Source organism: Corvus hawaiiensis, chromosome 17, assembly GCF_020740725.1.
Source record: "Corvus hawaiiensis isolate bCorHaw1 chromosome 17, bCorHaw1.pri.cur, whole genome shotgun sequence".
NCBI classification, from domain to species: Eukaryota; Metazoa; Chordata; class Aves; order Passeriformes; family Corvidae; genus Corvus; species Corvus hawaiiensis.
The window spans coordinates 2,741,545-2,748,556 of record NC_063229.1 but is presented as its reverse complement, the minus strand read 5'-3'; the positions used below and the strand labels follow the sequence as shown (position 1 = coordinate 2,748,556).

The 7,012-nt window shown below is 55.0% G+C and overlaps 1 long non-coding RNA gene across 1 annotated transcript; it reads left to right on the top strand.

Annotated features, from left to right (window-relative positions):
* Positions 1-5,108: 5,108 nt before the first annotated feature.
* On the top strand, positions 5,109-6,736 carry LOC125334760. Its single transcript, XR_007207216.1, has 3 exons — positions 5,109-5,153; positions 5,889-6,068; positions 6,677-6,736. It is a non-coding gene; the product is annotated as an uncharacterized LOC125334760 (long non-coding RNA).
* Positions 6,737-7,012: the final 276 nt, after the last annotated feature.

Genomic DNA, 7,012 nt, shown 5'->3' with positions numbered 1-7,012 from the left:
GGCTTGGAATCCTGGCTGCAGTTCTGGCAGCTGCTCCCCAAAGGAACACTCGAGTGGAGCTGCAAGAGGTCGGGGAAGGGCAGAAAGGGAGCTGGGATGGGCTGAGTGAGCTGGGAAAGACTCAGCGTCAAGGGTGGCCCCAGCAAAGGTCTGAGGCATCCCGAGAGGCAGAGAGAGAGGGGCAGCCTTTGCCTGCCTGTGGCAGGAGTCCCGATCTGGTATGAAAAGCAAACCCAGAGAGGGAATGAGTGACCTCCCTGTTTTGGCAGCGTGAACGGGAACTGTATGAGGAGCAGATGGGAGATCTGAAAAAGAAGAATGAAATTAATACACCGGAGATGCGAACTCATAAAGAAAACCCCCAACAATTGGAAGTGGACAGGGAAGCCAAGCAGGAACAGTTGGAGCATGGGGCTGCTGCTTTGAAGAAATGGCAAGAGACCGCTCAAGTCCTGAGTGCTGCACTGAGCAAGAGTGAAATTTCCAAAGGGGCTCTGAAGAAAGACTTGGACATCCTGAAGGAAAGGCTTCGTCTCCAGGTAGGCACTGGCATTGATCTTCAGTGCACTGCAACGTCTCTCAGTGATTCCAATGAAGTTTCCCATGAAGAGGTGGGATTCTAGATCCCTGTCAGTCTAGGCCTGCTGGGGCAAAGCAGCCCGGGCTGCAGCAGGCAGCCTTGTGTGTCTGCCTGGCTCCAGCCAGAGACCATTGGCTGCCAGATTGCTTGCTGGCACGCCTGGAACGACTGATGCAGCTCTGGAGCTGCTGTTCAAATCAGCTCCAGGCCAAAAGCTGGGCATGGGGAATTGCTTCTCCCGTGCCCAGGCAAGGGGAGGCAACAGGTGGGGGTTGGATTTGGTGTGGAAAGGAATGGAGCAGGTGAGCAGAGTGATGGACTGAAGTGAGCAGAGTTCTGTAGCGAGGGCTGAAGAGCAGCTGCACTGCTGGAGCTTTGAGGATGCTTCCTGAGATGGAGATTTCTGAGGGACAGCTCTTGTGGTGTTTGAAATAAGGGATCATCTCCTCTCTGAATTCCCAGCAGGCTGTTGGAGCAGAAGCGGAGCAGCTGTTATTTCTCTCAGACACCAGCATGGAACTTCAGAAATCATTTGCATCTTTAGACGAGGAGAAGACCGAGAGGCCTGAATTAATCACTGAGCTCCGGAGAACTTTTGACCAGGTAAAATGGGCTTTTGCTACCTCTGCAAAGCCTCAGGCTCCTCTGGAACACAAGCCCATGGTGTCAGGAAAGAAGAGTTGGAGGAGTTTCAAGGCCTCAGCAGTGCTTGAGGGCTCATTCTCCCCCTGGGCTTCATTGCTCACATTGTGCCCTGCTCCCGTTTGGAATGCTCTGAAGTTTGGGAGAGGGAGAGTTTGCTCCCTGTCCCTGGGCTGGCTGTGCAGGAGCTTGCTGTTTAGATCAGCTCCAGGCCAAAAGCTGGGCATGGGGATCTGCTGCTCCCTTGCCCAGGCAAGGGGAGGCAACACGTGGGGGTGAGCAGAGTGATGGACTGAAGTGAGCAGAGTTCTGTAGCAAGGGCTGAAGAGCAGCTGCACTGCTGGAGCTTTGAGGATGCTTCCCGAGATGGAGATTTCTGAGGGACAGCTCTTGTGGTGTTTGAAATAAGGGAATCATCTCCTCTCTGAATACCCAGCAGGCTGTTGGAGCAGAAGGGAAGCGGCTGTCAGAGCGCTCCAGGAAGGGTGTGGAATGTGTGCGGGACCAGGTTGCAGCAGCAGCAAAAGACAAGCCAGAGAAGCGTGAGCTCAGGAGAACTTTTGAGGTAAAGTGGGCTTTCACTGCCTCTGCAGAGCCTCAGGCTCCTCTGGAACATGACACGTGTGCCCAGGCAGTGCTCTGGAGTCCTCTGCTTGTTTCCTTGCCTCTCCCTGTCCCTGCTGTGGGCGCACCCTTTTGTTTGTTCTCTCTGTTGTGGCAGCCCATGGCTTTCACAAAGGCACCTTCACTCCGCTGCCTCCCTCCCTGGCCCCGTGTCCCCGGACACACACTGGCCTCTCCTGCACAGCCCCCAGCGAGAGCTCTTTGCCCCCAGTGTTGTCTGGTGCAATTGAGGGTCTCTGAGCAGAGATCTCCTCGCCTTGATGTCCAGAGGTCCTTTTGCCCCATGTTTGCTGACAGGTTTCTGTGTCCCCTTCTCCCATCCAACATGCAGGTGGAACCTGAAGGGAGGAGTGTCCAGAGAATCTTTAGGAAAGTCTATCTCTCGGGTACCATTAGAGTGGATGCTCCCCAGTCTGCCCAGCACAGCAGGTCGACTTCTGGACAGGTGAGAACAGCGTCTTCCTTGGTGGGAGGAACACAGCCCTTGGCAAAGCACATGTCCCTCAGAAAGCAGAGGAGCAGCTGTGAGCTGAGCCGTTTTCCCCAAGCCAGGCAAGCCCTGAGCGCTGCTCCCAGGGCTGGCATCTCCTCTGCTCCAGAGCAGACAGAGGGCACCGTGCTGGAGCTGCTGTGGCTGCAGCCGCTGCAGAGCCAGCAGGAGGTGGGAGCAGCTGGCTCTCTGCTGCCAGCCAGCCCAGCAGCCACAAGCCCGTGGTGTCAGGAAAGAAGAGTTGGAGGAGTTTCAAGGCCTCAGCAGTGCTTGAAGGCTCATTCTCCCCCTGGGCTTCGTTGCTCACATTGTGCCCTGCTCCCGTTTGGAATGCTCTGAAGTTTGGGAGAGGGAGAGTTTGCTCCCTGTCCCTGGGCTGGCTGTGCAGGAGCTTGCTGTTCAGATCAGCTCCAGGCCAAAAGCTGGGCATGGGGATCTGCTTCTCCCGTGCCCAGGCAAGGGGTGGCAACACGTGGGGGTGAGCAGAGTGATGGACTGAAGTGAGCAGAGTTTTGTAGCGAGGGCTGAACAGCAGCTGCACTGCTGGTGCTTAGAGTAAAGTGTATTGGCAGTTGTGGAAGATGCAGTATTTTTGGGTGAGCACACAGAATTTGGGGCAGGGATGTTTTTCGGGAAGGAGCAATCTGGTGCCAGGCAAGCCAGCAGGGCCTGACACAGCACTTCCAAGGAAACAGTGCCAGAGGCTTTTGGCAGCCCAGGGTATGGGAGCTGCAGAGGGCAGATGCTGTGAAACTTTGAGCCCAGAGCACAGGAGCTCCCTGTCCTCTGGCTGCCTGCGAGGTGGCACTGGCTGGCTCTGCACAGGGCTCCTGAGGAAGGGCTTGAGCTGTACCTTGTCCTGCTTCCAGGTTTCCCAGGAGCAAGAGTCGTCGAGCAGGGCTCTGGAGCAGCTGCACCAGGAACTGGCCCAGGTGTGCAGAGAGAAGGAGCTGCTGGGCCAGGAGAAGGCTGCCCTTGAGGGCCGACTGGCAGCCATGGAGTGTCACAAACAAGACCTTTCCAAGCAGCTGGCAGAGACCAGGTAAAGGCAGGGAGGAGACCCTTTCCAGATGCTTTTACCTTGCATGGACAGAAAATGGAAGTCTCAAGAAAAAGAAATATGCCACAATGTGAAGGTTATTTTTCTGACATCTAAAGCCAGCAAAGCTGTCGTGAGCCTTGGGCTTCTGTTTGTGCCGCCCAGCACACTCATGTGGGAAGTCAAAAGCAAGCCACCCGGCCCTGAATTGAGTAGTAGTTAAACCATGCAGCTGTTGAGTGAAACCTCATGTTTTTCTTGGGTTTAGTTCCTTGTTCTGGGCATTGAGGTGATTGAGATCCCTCTTTCCTTCCTAAGTAGCTTGACACAATCCTGATCTTCAGAACTGAAGCTTCAGAATTCCAGGCTCTGACCTTGGGATGTTGGCAGTAGCACGCTGCCATTCAGGGGGAAGCCAGAGGCTCCTGCTGAAAATGCTGAGGGCCTTCTGCTTCCAAGCAGACTCTTGAGAAGTGTGAGGCAGGACCTAGAGCTGGTTAGAGAGCGGCAGGGAAACCTCTTTGGAATTGTTGACAACCCCTCGGGAATCTTGCTGAGGGTTGATGGGCACCCACCTGTCAAACCTGCCAAGGTCCTTTTGGATGGTCCCTCTCACTCTCCAAAGAAGGACAAGACTTGGGCTACTGCCTGCTTAGCTGGCAACACTAAAATAAAGGTGGCAAGTCTATTCCTTGACCATGCAGGAGTTTAAACTGCAGTCTCTGCATTCAGGTAGTTGTTGTTCAGGCAACATAGTGTTCTGAATTTTTACAAGTGCTGCCACGACCATGAGATTTTACTGTATCATGCAAAGTAGTTCTGAAGTCTCTTAAATACAGGGTGTCTGGAAAATTATGTACCTTTATGTCCATGATGAAGAGAGTTAACAAGTCAGGGGTGAGCCAGGACGAGAGTCTGTTCTGTCCCCCTGCAGAGCAGCTTGGAAGTGCTGATGAGAGAAGGGCTGTGAGCAGAGGCTGGGCTTTTGCTCGTCAGCCCAGCCTGTGTGGGCACAGCTAGCCAGGGTCATAGGTCAGGAACAGCAGCTGAAGGTTCGGCTGTTGAGGTCACGTTGGGCTGGGCTGTCTGTGCTGTGCCAGGCCATAAGGAAGGCCTGGGCACTCCCTCAGAGGGCCCTGCTTTGCTATTGAAATGGCACAAATGGGCCTTCTCTGTACAAGTTTCCATGCGAGCCATTTTGCATTCTCAGGCCTGGGGACCTTGAGCCACGTTGTCCTGGAATAACTGCCTGGGAGTGTCAGGAGCGAGCAGCTCATGTCTCTCCGTATTTGCAACCTGTAGGTCAGCGAAGGAGAGCCTGGAATCCAGCCTGTTTGCTGCTCAGCAGCAGATATCTCAGCTGGAGATCACCAGCAACCATCTGGAGGCTCAAGTGCTCACAGTCACACAGGCCAAGGAGGCGCTCCAAGGTGAGAACCTCGTGTGCTTTGTTTGTGGTGCCGCCCCTGCCTAGAGAAGCTGCTGTAAAGCCTCCTCTGTCTGCAGGGCTTCTGAGGAGCGTTGGGGCTGGAGGCAGGGCCCTCCTACGCCGACACTGGAAGGGCCTGAGTCAGTAAAGGCAGTAAAGACTCTGAATCTTGCTGTTGGTCATGTTTGCAGGAGAAGTGCAGTGCCTCCAACGTGAGCTGGAAGCAGAGAGAGCTCTCAGGAAGCAGGAGCAGGAAGACACAGCGCAACAGCTCTTGCAGGCAGAGCAGCAGCGTCAGGAAAGCGGAACTGCTCAGCAGGTGGAAATAAACAAGCTCCTGCAAGACCTGGTAGGTGACAATAGGCTTCTGAATTGTCCAAGCCGGCCCTGGGGGCTGGTTTAGCACCAGCAGAGCCTGAGGGTGTGAAAGGGCAGCAATCCTCTGCCAGAGGCCTCCCACTGCTGGGCCGGGCAGGAGAGGCGGCGGCTTGGACTCGGAGGCGCGTGAAGACCCCCAGGATGGTGCTGGGCCAGTAAATGCAGCCACGGCTTCCGTGAGGGCGTAAGACGAGTTCCAGAGCAGCTTGGGCAGTGCCCACCCAAAGCGTGGCAGCCCAGGGCAGGATCTTCCCCGAGTCCCACCTGCCACGGAGCAGATGCCAGCGTGGAGCAGATGCCAACAGTGCTGCTGGCTGCAGGCGTGGGAACTCGGTTCCTGTCTTGCTGTGCTCCCAGGGTGGACAGCGGGATTAGCTTTGGGCTGGAAGCAAATGGAACAGGCCCCGGTCCTTCAGTCCTTGTGACTGGGGCATCAGGGTGCCAGAAGGTGACACCTCCTTTTCTGAATGGTTGGACTCAATGCTGGTGCAGGTCTTTCCCAACAGAAATGATTCCATGGTTCTGTGATTCTTGCACCTGCTGAGCCTCCTTTTAAATTCCCTGACAGGACACGGTTTCTGGAGAGCAGAGAGCCAGTGCTGTTGTCTTTTCAGGTTGGGGTTTGTGGGAGGGATGAAGCTTCACAGTTTTCAGCGAGGAGCTTGCCTGGGGACTGCAACTTGAAGACTTTTCCTCTCCTCCGCAGGCAAGTGAGCGGGAAAGGCACCATGCAGAGATGCAGGAGACGCTGCAGCAATGGGGAAAAGAGAAGGCAGAGAGAGAGCAGGAGCACGAGAAGGTGCTGTTTGAGATGAGGCAGAAAGTTGCCACCCTGCAGGCTCAAAGAGAAGAGGAACGAACTAGATTTGAAAATGCCAAGCGAGAGGTAATGATTGTGCAAGGAGAATTGGTGTGATTTTTTGCAAGGCTGGAGCTGTGGGAGATGGCAGGCTATGGGGCTGTGTGGAGCATGCCCTCTATGTCTTCTACATTGAATTTGGGGAGGTGAAAGGTGAACAGGGCTATCTTTGGGCCCAGGAATGAGCCCTCTCCTAGGAAGCCAGGCAGAAACATCAGCTTTCCGTTAGGATTTTTGTGCTGCTCTTGTGCTCTGTTTTTCCAAGACTTACCTCGGAGGATCTGCACTGTTCTCTTACGGGTCCTCTTTTGGTGTGTACTGGTCGGTGTCCATAGCCAAACGGAGTTTGTAGGACTTTTCTTTTGTGGGCACAGGGAGGGCGCAGCAGGAACGCTGACAAGAGAAAAATCTTTTTAAAGACTCGCCTGGAGTATTTCTGAACAGCAACCCAGAGATGTCTCCTGGGCTGTGTTCTAAGTCACTTCGTGGGAAGCTGTGTCCCCCCAGGGCAGACAGTGGCTCAGGGGAGCAGCAGCCGAGTGCTCTGAGAGCGCGTGAGCCCATCAGTCTTTGCCTCTTGCCACACAGAGTTTGCAGGGCAAGTGTCAAGCCCTCTGCTCTTTCCTTCTGTGCAGGTCCTGCTGGAAAAGCAGAAGGAGAAGAATTCTTTATCAAAGACACTGCTCCAAACTCAGGGACAGCTAAGCCGAGCCTGCCAGCAGGTGCAGCAGCTCAGGCAGGAGGTGAAAGAGCAGCAAGAGAAGGGGCAGGTAAGTCTGAGCAGGCAAGGAACAGAGTGCAGGGCAGTGGCAAGGGCACAAAAGGCAGGTGCTGGGAGTGAGGAGGCAAGGGCTGCTTCAGGCCCTGGCAGCACAGAGCCTGGCAAGCTCCAGAGCTCAGGCCCGGGAAGGAAGGCTTGCAATGGAAGCAGAGGTGGGTAGAGAAGCCAAAAGAAGTCGCTGAAGGAATGG